This window comes from Pinus tabuliformis, chromosome X, assembly GCF_031772625.1.
Source record: "Pinus tabuliformis cultivar Carrire ecotype Pingquan chromosome X, CPIR1, whole genome shotgun sequence".
Classification (NCBI taxonomy): Eukaryota; Viridiplantae; Streptophyta; class Pinopsida; order Pinales; family Pinaceae; genus Pinus; species Pinus tabuliformis.
The window spans coordinates 928,621,497-928,629,468 of NC_142308.1; the positions used below are offsets into that span (position 1 = coordinate 928,621,497).

Genomic DNA, 7,972 nt, shown 5'->3' on the forward strand with positions numbered 1-7,972 from the left:
AAAAAAATAATAAATATTTTTTAAAATTTAATTATGGCTACGAAATAAAAATTTGTAAAATAAGTTGTCAATTTTGATATTTAAAAAATAATAAATATTTTTTAAAATTTAATTATGGCTACGAAATAAAAATTTGTAAAATAAGTTGTCAATTTTGATATTTGGCAATTTTATAATCTGTTTTGTAATGGGTCGATGAAATTTGCCTTGGTTATGGCGCAAAGTTGGGTATAGGTACTGTGTTTTGGGATTGAATGGAGAATGTCCAATCCTGCTTCACCAACTATAGTATATTGAAGAGGAAGTAACTATAGTATATTGAAGAGGAAGTAATCTGGAAAGAACTATGTACTTACGTTTTCTGGATTAATACATTAACCTTAATTTAAAAAAAATGAAATTTTTGCTCATATTTGACGATAAAATTGTGATGGATGGACAATCTACCTATCAAATAATATAATTTTCAATTGATCATACCATTTTATCGAGTTTATCCAATTTAAAAACTCTGCATAAAACAAGGTTGCATGGTCGCAATACTTGCAAGTAGTTAAACGAAACCTAGATTATACAATATTGAGTGTAGCTCTGCTAAAGCCGCCTAACATTATAAATAAATGTAGTTATCAATATGTGAGCATGTTAAATTGGAATGTTGAAAGTAAAGGACATAATTAATTATTATAAATTAGATTTTCATATGGAAAATGATAAGTAGATTATTTAGTAGTTTAGAAGTGATAAATGTCATTTGGTTTTTTCTTTCTTTTCACGTTAATAGTAGCTTACATAATTGGATTCGGTGAACACTTGGCAAGATGAAAGGAGAGAGTACTAGCTAGCATTTAATGACCCTTGCACACATGGCATTTCTTGCTTTTTTTTATAAGTAGTCTATTTGTAATTTTGGGTAATCATGAAACCACTTGTTTTTGTAACAAACTTCATCTCCAACGATGCCTAGTTTTCCAAGAACCTTCAAGGAAAGGAACGGAAAGGAACTTGGTTTATTAATGTTGCTCTGAGGAGGCTAAGCATTAACCATCTATAAGTTAAAATATGCATTAACCATCTATACATATCATTGGGAGTAGAGTAGTGATTTATGGAATGAAATAGGCTATTAACCACTATCAATATGACCGAAGAGTTATGTTCAAAAAATGTCCTATCTATATAAATTATAAATTTATAATTTAATTGAAGTATGGAAATCGGAAAGTCCAAAACACTAAATTGAGCTAAAGTCTATGACACTTAAAGTAGTGAAAAGGGAGAAAAAAGTATGCTAGTTTTTATTTATTTTTCCCTTCTCTCGAGTCTTTTCACCACCATGATTTCCCCATGGTCATCCATGTGGTAGCGAGGCTAAGACTAAAGCAAGATCCAGATTCAAACTATCATAGGTAACTCTATATAATCTAGATGAAAGTAAACATGAAGCTCTTACTACTAGAGCCCTAGCCATGGCAACTAGGGTAATATATGGGGGTGGCATCTGACCATGATCCATTATTATTGGAGAGATTTTTGTTCCAAGTCTTATATGCCTTATCCATCTTTAGATCTTCATAATAATCAAACAAAAATTGCAAACCCTAAACCTATCTAAGGACCCCACTTTTTTTCTTAAAAGTCCTTTATCTTCATTTTTGTAGGAGCATAAAGCATAATCATGGTATCAAAGGCAATGTGGTTGAGCATTATAGGGGCATGAGTTATCTGTAACTATCATGGATTCCATTGGAAAGTCTTTCATAATAGATCTGATAAAAAAAATCTAAAATATGAAATCTATGCTATGAGCAATAATTTTCCTTAGATTTCTAGATTTATTAATTATTAATCTTATACTTATGCTTGTAATAGATAAATGTAGAAAATAGAGAACAATGAAATACAAATACAAGCAAACCACAATAAATACCAAATATGCTCTAGGAATCCCTTTCTGGGGAAAATTTAGCTGGAAGGTGAGGTTGTTATGCTCTCTTTTATTTGGAATGGAAATGTTGCAAATACAAAGAGAATGGACTCTCTATGGTGTTTCTTAAGATTCGTGTCCCATGGGTTGCTACAAAACACAACCCCCCTCTATTTCTCTCTCTCTCTCTCTCTCCACACTCAACCACTCTACTCTACTATGGAACAAAATGCAAACAAATAGAATGGAACCCCTTATCATCCTAGTGACCTAGTTATGTCAAAGCTCAATAGCTAACTAGGGGTTATATTTGACCCAATCAACCCTCAACATGAGTTACAATTCGACCCTTCTCTCATATTATTCATAATCCCCATGTGACTATCCCCTTTTCCATGAGCAATGGGGTTTGATGTGGCATCCTCTCGAATTATGGTGGTCAAACACGATAGGTCAACTTCTGAGAGGCAAAACCTTTCCATCCTAACTTCAATTCAAGTGATTCTTGCACAATTGGAAAGGCCTTCAAGTGTAGAATATCATCAAGGGGTGCATTTCTTAAGAGACAAATTTTTACCCCCAAAAAATGTCATTTAAGGCTTCAAACCAACTTCAAAATGTTTCTAACCTTAAACTAGGTCTTTCCATTAAAATTGCTCTTTTAAAATGATTTCTTTGACTTTTCAACCCTAAAAACAACAATATGGATGAAAAACAATAGAATGATCCAATCTGAATCATACCTCCCATTTTGGAGGGTTTTGGTCCCCAAAAGTTTGCAATGAATGAGGAGAGGAAATTTTTCCTCTACCTTATACTTGTAGCAACATTTAACCTTTCTTGGAAGTTGTCCTTTCAACCCAATCTACCAAAGGTCATGTTGCCCCTATCTTTTAATTTTGGACCTCTTCTGCAAAATTGTATCCTCTATCAACTCTGCCTAAGCATATGGACCTAACTCCTCTATGAAAGGTAAGACTTGCTCCTCTTCCTAATCTAGCATGAATGACTCATAAAGTTTTAGATTTTTCACATTCACCACTCAATAAATGTGCATGTATGGGGGTAGATTTAGTCGGTAGGAATTATATCCCTCCTTTTCTAGTATCTTGAAAGGGCCATAATGCAAAGCCTTAATTTTCTTACTAGGACCCTATAGTTTATCCTTATTCAGTTGTAACCATACTTTGTCTCCCACTCTGAATAATTTCTTTATTATGTGTTGATCATGTCTAGCCTTGTACTTTTCCTATGAATTCTTCAATGTATCCTATAATTGCATATGAATTTTCCTATTTTTCTTAATAATTTTGTCCACCCTTCACACATTCCCTGTGAGATCCTCCCTCACTCCTCCTTGTTGTCCATATGCAACATCCAAAGGTGAAGGTCATTTTTTAAATATACTATGGGAAAAAACTTGCATGACTTAAAGCCTCCGACCATGGTTATCACTAACAAGTTGACTTCTTGGTTTTGGACACAAAAGGTCTTTGTAGATTGTTTCCTCAATGCCCTTTTTTAATTTAAAAACAACCTTGATTCTACAATTAAAACTTACATTGGTTTCAAGAGCACTTATCCATATTAAGTATGTGAGAAAAAAATATTTTTGTTCAAATTCCTTGGGTTATTTTCTTTCTTTTTGGTCTTAATATTGCCATCAGGTTGCTTTCGCTCTTTGACATGTTTCAACTAATGTTTCTTGAATTCATTGATCTTTTTGCAAGCCCAATCTTTTCTATTATGCTCTTTATTTTAAGCATTTGGCTCCATTTCATCCTCCAACTCGATGGTTATCTTGAATGCTTCTTGCTATGACTTTGGTCTATACTCTGTTAAATGCTTCTTGGTATGACTTTGGTCTATACTCTATTGAATGCTTCTTGGTATGACTTTGGTCTATACTCTCATAATTGTGATAGGAGGGTAGGCTAAAAGTTTGAGCTGAACCAATACTTGCATACTAGTTTTAGAATCTTATACTTGCATTGGCTAAAAAGCTCCTTTAGTTCAAAGTCATGCCATTGCACCACTTTTCCCAACAACTTCTAAGTTCCTATGAGCTTTGCAAAACATCATTTTCTTGTTGAGGTACCTAAATGCCTCCTTGAAACGATTAATCACCTCACCTAGCACTTTAGTTCTGGTTGCTTATCATAGATTTGACACTGCCTCTCCTCAAAGTACCCTTCAAGGTTACCTATTTCAATGAAGGTCTTTATTCTTTTTCAACCTCCTAATAGGCATAGTGAGTGTTAAGGGTGAATAAGTGATCCTATGCAATCATTGGGCCTTTTAAAGTGAGCAAATTGAATACATGAGATTGACACTTTTCTTCAGTTTTGTTTGAAAAGTCTAAATATTTTATGATTTGCACTTTTTTCAAGACATTATGACAAAGATCTTGTTACATAATTTTTGGTAAAATTGCAATCTTGTTACAAAATGTTTTGGTAATTTCTTTTAATAAAATTAGATTTATAAATGTATCAATAAATAGATTCAGCACTCTAAAAAACCTACACTGCTTATAAATTATAGATTATGCAATTTCTAATATCTACAATTTCAACAAATACTCTAAATTTTTACCTAGATTTTAAACAAAAACAATTAGAAAATGTACTTAAAAAATATATATATATATATATATATTTTTTTTTTTTCAGAAGAAAAATCAAAATATATTGATGTTGATACGTCAAGTTACAAATGGGCGAGATGCCATATACGAGATTTGAAGCATGGACCGGATAACAACCCGAAGGCAGAACGAAGCATGGTCCCAATGCGGCCCTGAGGCGATAAGTAGAAACATCCACAGTGAGAAAAGAAGGAAGGCCTTCTCAGATGTAGCCTCATCAAAAACTATGACATTCAATGGGAAAAATACAGACATCAGTCAGCAAACATGATGCAGAGAAAAAAAGAGGAGATGATCAGAATCTTCTGTATGAGGAATCGGTGCCAAAATAAACCAAACTATGTTGTATGTTTAGACTAAACTATGTTGTTTTGCTTTTCTTTACAGGTACATCTCAGTACAATAATCAATGGAATACGCTCGTTGCTGAGTTTTATACGAGTGTAGTCATGCACAATTTCCTGCTTCAGGTAAACAATGGTCACATTTAGGAGCAGAGAGTTGTCAGCCGCCAAAACGCCAACTGTCCCTTATCCAGAAGAAACATCGACGCCCACCAGGGGCTGGAACCCACGAGCACATCACAAGATTAAGAACATTATACTCTACCAGTCACGCCATATATGACTAATGCCAACGGAAGATTATATCACGGGTGGCTGTAGTTTAGTGGTGAGAATTCCACGTTGTGGCCGTGGAGACCTGGGCTCGAATCCCAGCAGCCACAGTTTTACTGTTTAATTATTCTTGTATATTCTTAGTTGACAGAAATGGTAATTGTTTAATAATTGCTTTTGATGCAGTCCTATTTCTGGATTGAAATGGAGCTAGTGGTAAAACAATGAACCTATTTTATCTAACAATAGGATCATGAAAAATATGATAAGCAACACCTGGCTATGGCTTGTGTAAACTATTAGAGCTGAAGAACGCAGCTTCTCTCTTCCTCTGTAACAAGCTGGTTCTTTTTTCACTGATGTTCTATTAGTCGAGACACATCTAATTCTAATTCTGCTGATCTTTGTTATACTGTGTTTAACCAATATCTGCAGGACTGTAAAATCCTCTCTCATAGATTAGAGCAACCATGGACAAAATCTCTATTATCAGTGTAAGTCTGGAGTGTAGTTCAACGGCATTTATGTGCTTGAAGTTCAAAAACACTCTGGATTTTACACTCATTTTTAATTTCCCTTATTTTAGCCTCAACAAATTCCTTTTCTTTCCTTTTCTGATTCACAGAAAAGGTTATATTTTGCATTAGAAAAGTGATGCAGCCTTACTAATCAGCCTAATAACACCAAAAAAATGTGACTATCCAACAGTCAACCATCAAAAAACTTTCCAAAATTTTGGAAAGCATGTCTTTCAAACAAGCAATATTGTCACTAGCAGAGGATTCACTTCTTTAATTTGTATAAATCCTATGAAAAACGTTAGATCTGTTTTGTATAAATCACTAGAAAACATGCATATTATTTGTTTCCTGTTTTGTATTACATAACAACCTAAATCACTAGAAAACATGCATATTATTTGTTTCCTCATTTTCTTCTAGAAAATGCTGAGAATCCTGATTGGCCCCAACCATATCCATATCCACATCCACATCCACGGGTGATTGTTGAATAGAGTTCTCTTCTTTGTTTTCTAGAGACATGGAACGCACAGACATCCCAAAATTTGAGGCAACAATTTGTGCATCCCTGAGCATGACTGTGTAACCTATCTCCAAGCATTTCGCTTTAAGAGCATCAACGCTTTTTGTTTTGGCTGTACCAAAGTCTCTATAACAATTACATAGCTTTTATTGTAATTCTTTTCTTAAGCATGAATTCAGTTAGGCACTGAAAAGATGGAGGTTCTAATTAGGTCCTCATTTAAGTATTGGGGGTTTTCAATGAGTGCTAAGTGGACTATTCAAAAATCATGAGAAATTAGTCAGTGATGACTACCTCTCATGGAAATGGTCATAGATGAATGACTTACTTAACGCAGTTAGGTCCTCATTCTTGTGAAGAAATTTGTAGATATCAAGGATCTCACAACAAGGACAGGGCCCAATGTAACTTGGACCTTCCATGCCTTGTAGGTAGTAGCCACCAACAATAAACTCAACTAGGGACAGTGTCTTCAATTTTCCCTTCATTTTGTCAATGAACTGCTTCCCACTAGAGGAAGTTGACCCCATGACTTACCTCAATTTCGTAGAGTGGTCTATTCCATTCCAAAGTGTTTGTTAAAGTGGTCTATTCCATTCCAGACTTCCACCTCTTTTTCACCAATCACCAATAGAGTATACCTCTCCATCACCACATGTAGCCTTCTCTTGAATTATAAGAATTTTTGAAGGCCAAAACTAGAGAAACTTATGAGCCCAATGAGCTTATATGGCTAATACAAGGAAACACACACTCCTATAGCAGTCTACATAAGCCCTATCAGCCCAAATTTGTAGCATCAATTCGAGGAGCTATGAGGACCACCATATTCTAGGAACTCGTAAAACAATCATGAGAAGCTACATGATCTCCTATATGCTGCTATAGGATCCTCAATCACCAACAATTAGCAGCACCAAGTCACCCACAAAAACAATACTCTGACTGTGATGAACCCATTTACACTATTTTTTTTTTCTTCCCTAGTTTAATAGTGGTAAGGATGTATAAATAGGTTCATGCTACCCTCTTTTACTTAGTTACTTATGTATACTTCATGATGTGATTGCTTTTCCCTTTGAACATGTGATTTTTCACTACTTTCTAGCTATGTTTAAATGTTAGCTATGTGCGTCAAGGTACCTATATGTATTTGGGGGGTGAGGGCCACTATGGTTTATAACCTCCTATTTTCTAACTATAAAATGTTATATGAAAACTGTCTAGATATCCCATCATAAACTATGTTTGGAAAAGGGGATTTATACTCACACCATTCGAAGAGCTCCATGGTTTCCTTCAATTTATTAAACGTTGGGTTTTACATTATGTTGCTAGTTGTGTACCTCGATATCTTTGTGAATTGGATTCAACCCCTCCTCACAATTCTCTCTGTGCTGGAAACCACTTTGACTTCATGACAATTACTCTTTGTCCCTACCTAAACCCGTCTCCATGCGACAGTTGTCCTACCGCCTCTGTCTACTCCACTCACTAGGTTCCACATCACCCAGGCCCATGTGATGACGTACCTTGGTGTTCTGATCCCTGCATTTACTTTTTCGATGAGACATCAACGACTTTGATCTTATGGGCCTTCATCAATGACTATCTCCCCTGTATCAAAACCCTAACATCCCGCAAAACCCTATCGCACCCTTATGTGCCTCTATTCCTTCACCGCTCGACTTTCTGCAGAGGAGGGTTTTCGTTTTCATTTATTGGCAATCCTCCCTA

The 7,972-nt window shown here is 35.1% G+C and overlaps 1 non-coding gene across 1 annotated transcript; it reads left to right on the forward strand.

The window, feature by feature from the left end:
- Positions 1 to 5,229: 5,229 nt before the first annotated feature.
- TRNAH-GUG (transfer RNA histidin (anticodon GUG)) lies at positions 5,230 to 5,301 on the forward strand. Its single transcript has one exon. It is a non-coding gene; the product is annotated as a tRNA-His (tRNA).
- The last annotated feature ends 2,671 nt before the right edge of the window (positions 5,302 to 7,972 follow it).